The sequence below is a fragment of the Dasypus novemcinctus genome, chromosome 20 (assembly GCF_030445035.2).
Source record: "Dasypus novemcinctus isolate mDasNov1 chromosome 20, mDasNov1.1.hap2, whole genome shotgun sequence".
In the NCBI taxonomy this organism is placed as follows: domain Eukaryota; kingdom Metazoa; phylum Chordata; class Mammalia; order Cingulata; family Dasypodidae; genus Dasypus; species Dasypus novemcinctus.
In genome coordinates this window covers 46,753,963-46,759,188 of record NC_080692.1, presented here as the reverse complement: position 1 = coordinate 46,759,188, position 5,226 = coordinate 46,753,963, and the positions used below count along the sequence as shown (strand labels likewise).

The window sequence follows — 5,226 nt, the reverse complement described above, 5'->3', positions numbered from 1 at the left end:
TGCATCTGACCCTGGAGTATCATTCAGGACAACTCCAAGTCCTGAAAATGCCCCCACATCACACCTCCTTTCCCCTCTCCCTGCCTTCAGCAACTCCCATGGCCACTGTCTCCACATCAATGATATCATTTAGTCCATTGCTAGAGTCACAATAATTCTACAGGAGAATACCAGTAAGTCCACTCTAATCCATATTTTATTCCTCCAACCTGAAGACTCTGGGGTGGTAATGTCCACTCCACCTCTAAATTGAAATGGTACTTTTATTAATAATAAACCAGTAAGCTATTTATAAATTGCTTTCATAATGCCTGTTTCTCTTCAGTGATTTGGTAGCATAAATAAAGACAGGAGTGTTTATGGAAGAAATCATTTGTATATCTCCTTGGAGTTTTATACTAGAAATCTAGAATAATCTACAACATCTCCCTTTCTCTCCCCCTCCACAACTGGTCAGTCACCTTGTCTTCCTGACTGTACTTTTGGTTGACCTTTTGAGTGCCTCTGGAGTCTGTCTTTTAGTCCTTCTCACTGGAAATGGCTTGAGTTCGGAACATCACCATTGCCTCTAGGTGTTGTTAAAATGACCCCTCGCTGGCTTCTCTGCCTCTCATCTCTCTCTCCACTAATTCTCCTTCATGGGAAACACTGTCCAGAACACGAGATAGCAGCACGTCAACCCCTCTCCTAGAATTTGATGGCTCATTCCAACCTCTATTTTCATCTCCTGCCGTCACCCCCAACCCTTTGCTGTTACCCTGGAGATAACTCGTGCTGCAATTACATGGGGCCTTTGGACCTTCTCCCATCCCATCGCAGTCTTCCTGCGACTATATACGGGATGCAATTCTTTCCTGCTCATCAACAAAGGTCTTCTACTGGTGCAAAGAAAGTGTTGTAAGTATTCGTTGATGTCAGGCTGTTATGTTTCTATGGCCCCCGCAGCTAACTGCTTTCTGCTTGGGGGTCTCGTAGCATTCTGTTCCAGTATCAATTCTTGTCTTGTACCTCTTTATTCCTCAAGAATAGCAGCATGTTTTATTGATCTTCGAATCTGAACAGTGCCTAGCATATAGTCAGTGCTCAATAAAATGTAACTTTTTCTTCTTTATTATGACTTTATCTTTTATAAGCCATAAAATCAACATTCGCTAAAGAATAAGGAAACTCTTTTGGGGTCATGGCCATGGCTGCTGCTAAAGGAGAATTGATTCTTTGATTTCAGTCTCTCAACTACATGGCTAGTCAGCAAATAAGGTTCAAGCTCTTCGTCTGCACAAGTTGCTGTGCCAGGTACTAGGGGGCAATGAACCACGATGCCTTCTTCATGCTTCTCTCTACCTGGTGGAGTGGTAAGGGCACCATGATTTGGTCTGAGAAGACTATTTTTCCATTTGCCTTCACTCACAGGAGACGCCTGGAATAGCCCATGCAGAAAGGCACTGCTTCTCGTTTTTATCTCAGCCTTTAATTAATAATAGCTCCTTTCATCATAAATGCTCATAAAAGCATTTCTCAGCTTCTCTGTCACTTGACCTGAGGTTTCAAAGTACCTCCCAAAGAACCTGATTTTTTTTTTTTTTTAAATTTAGTTGTGGCGATGTGAAATTGATCCTTGGTCACATGTTCTCCTCCCTCAGACAGCAATATTAACCACCACCTATTAAGTGGCGCCATTTATGTTTGGGAGCCCATCATGTGACTAGTCCCCATCTGAATGAAGTCCTTTGAGTTTACAAGCTTTGTGGAAAGCAAATAATCACAGACCATCAAACAAGCTTAGCAATCAGTTCTTAGAGTGGGCTATACATGACATGATACTATAGTTTTCCTTTTAAGAAAATAATTTTCCTTCCTTTCTAATGTAATTAAGATACATATATTTTTAGCCCCCATAAAAAAAGGCTTTAAGAAAAGGTTTTATGTTAATTATTAAAAACACCCATTAAATTCTCATCTCCAAGACTTGGTTGAGAATAGAAACCAAGCATTCTGGTTAATAATGTTCTCTCTCTTATTTTGTTGTTCAAAGCAAACCATCACAAATAAGACATTTTATTTGTCACTTTTAAAGGGCTGAATTTTAAACAGATTTTGCACTGGAGGCTCATGTCCATCAGCTCATTTGACTTTAGCACCTGTCTCATCTCCAGTTGCTTTTCCAGAACCACTGCCTTCACCATGACTCTCCATGTGTTTTCCCAATTCAAACCTGGGCTTCGTCAGCACTTTTACTTTTATAACAAACACATCATAGAGAGGATAGACTAATTGGCAAGCCTTTTCTATGTCTTGACCAATGCTGCTGGAATCAATTTATTGATCACTTCTTTCAAGTAATTTGTCTGCACTTCTTGGGTCATGATTTCCGTCATCTTCTTTCAGATTTGGTGGACCTGCTGGTGCTCGGCATAAGAGGTCTTCTGAATCTGATTGTTGCATTTTTTTGGTAAAACCAACAGAGAACAGATGAAGCAAATAACCATCGGTAGTTTTGACATCAACATGTACTTCAGTCATGGTCTGCCATTTTTTGACCATGGACCACATTTTGTCATGGGTAAGAGCTGTGCCATAAAGTTGGTTAGGCAGTTTTTTGCCCTGCACATCATCAGTAATTAGCTTGAATTTTCTAAGTGCAAATTCATCATTCTGTAGATCGGCAAGGCTCACTTCAAAAACGCGACCCTGAAGGCCATCAGATGCAATTTTGGTTCCTTGTGCCCTTGTAACTAACGTTTTCCCAATATTTCTTATATTGAACATTGCTGGTGTTTTCACATCATACCAATCTTCCTTATAAAATGGATCAACCGCTTTTTTCTTTTGCTCCCTTTTTGCCACCTTTCGTAAGGCGCTTGATCTTGCCAACTGCCATGGTGCCACTCAGAGAGGCAAAAAGGCACTAATGTTCTTAATATGTGCCGCTCATGGATGATCAACTTTCCAAGATTTATAGCTGATAAAATCCTCTTAACATTATACTATGTTGACAAAATTAGACCATCATCAAGAAGAACGAGTTGAAAGCTAACCTCAGATATTTCCCTACATTGCCTCAAATTCTTTTTGTTTTTGTAACATTTTGTAAATTTGAACCAAGCAAGTTCTTCACTGAAAATATAGATGCTCTAAGAGGGTTTCCAGTTAGTCTCACCTTAGTACCTTTCTCTGTCAGATCGGTTTTCTCCTGGAAAGGCCTTAGTATGAACTAGCATTAGATAGGTTTTCTCCTAGAACCCAGGTGAAAAAGAGATAATCCGATAAGAGGAGTTATTATGAATAATGAGCTCAACAAAGTGGTGACTTAGAGGAGGTTCTGGGGCTTGGCACATTCAGGTCCCAAACCTGGCCTGTGGGTGTGAACCCATCGGTAAACAGGACTTTCCAAACTGCATGCAGGTGGGTTTTCATCTCACATTGCTGAAGTCCATAAAAGCAAAGGAAATTAGACACAGAAGAGAAAGCCACAGGAGGGAACCGGAAGTAAACAGAACCTCAAATGGAGAAAGGAGAGGCTATCACCACGCATATTACCATGTGACAGAAAAGCCGAGGACCAAGGATCTCCAGCCGTCTTTGGGGAGAAAGCATCGCCTTGCTGATGACTAGATTTTGGGTTTCTCCTAGCCCCAAAACCTTGAGCCATTGAATTCCCATTGTTTAAGCCAACCCATCATAAGGTATTTGTTTTAGCAGCCAAAAAACTAATACCAAGAGGGAACAATGTAGAGAGTAGATTGGATGTGTCTAGAGAGGAGCGTTGGGTTACCAAAGGAAAACATTCAGTACTCAGAAGAAGATTATATTAGTTAGGATGCTTTTAGCAGCAAGCATCAGAAAATTTCGGTTAAAATTGGCTTACCAAGAGGTAAACAGGTTACAAAACACATAAGACTCCAGCCCTATTTCTCAGTAATTCTTTGTGTGTTGGTTTCATCTTCAGCCTGGTAGCAAGAAGCTGGTAGCAATTCCAAGTGCCAACTCGAGACACAACGTGCATCCAGAGGAAGGTGACACTCTCCTCTTCTGAGTCACCAAGGGTGGCTACACCTTTCCCAGAAGCCTCCAGGGAAACCCCCCCCTTGCCTTGGTTTCCTACGGTTGCCACAACAAATTACCACAACCTGCCACAAACAACAGAAATTTATTGTCTCACAGTTCCGAAAGCTGGAAGTCCGAACTCAAGGTGTCAGTAGGGCCGTGCTTCCTCTGAGCCCCGGAGGGGAGACCCCTTCCCTTCCACTTCCCAGCTTCCGGGGGTTTCCACGGAGCTCCTTGGCTTGCAGCCACAGCGCTTCAAGCCTGCATGGTCACATGGCCGTCTGCATGAAGGTCCTCGACTCTACTCTGCCCTCGCTTTTCTGTAACTAATCCCATCGTAACAATTCTATTTCCTAATAAGGTCGCTCTCTGAAGTCCTGGGGGTTAGGCCTTCAACACGTCTCTTTTGGGGGACACATTTGAACCCATAACACCCCTTATGTCTTATTGGCTAGAATTGTGTTCCAAATATGTACCTAAACCAATCTCAGGCCAAGGCAATGGATCTCTGGGATCGCCTTAGACCACTGAGAATTTAACCCCTGCAGCCGGAGGTGGGGCCAGCATTCCCTACACCTCTAGCCCATGGAGGAGGGCATTCCCTAGACAAACCTGGAGTTCTGTTAAGACAGGAAAAGCCAGGAAATCGGTTGTTGATTGGGCAGCCAGCATCTGCTATAAGGAGTGAAGCATACATGATTCCATGAAGTAGAAGGGGGAGGGCCCCAAATACAATGTTTTTTAGCCACTGACAGAAATTCATTTTTCATTAAATAAGATTACAGCACTCTGAATTGTCTATTTATAGCTGCACTTCCATCCAAGATTTATGCTGATTAAAGACTCCCCCCGCCCTTACATCAAAACCAAGATGCCTGCAAAAAGAAAACTTCACTCAAGGAAAAAAACTTTTAAAGCTTTCTGAAATAACCACATTCCATTTAAATGTAGAAATAAAAAAGGTTCTTTACAGGACAGCAGTCTTACAGTGATGAAAGGCAAAAGGTCAAAAAAATTTTTTTTCTTTAAATATTTTTTCATTATTTTTTAATATCCCAATTTTTAAAAATATTATTTTATTTTTACTTTTTTATTAATTTTTCTGTATTTTACTTCTTATGTGTAAAACTGTCATTATTCATTTTCTTATTAATTGTATCTGGCTATTTTATTGGCTTCATT

At 41.2% G+C, this 5,226-nt stretch overlaps 1 pseudogene; it reads right to left on the bottom strand.

Moving 5' to 3' along the window:
* Positions 1-2,055: 2,055 nt before the first annotated feature.
* Positions 2,056-2,878, bottom strand: LOC101420679 (small ribosomal subunit protein eS1-like; annotated as a pseudogene).
* Between the last annotated feature and the right edge of the window lie 2,348 nt (positions 2,879-5,226).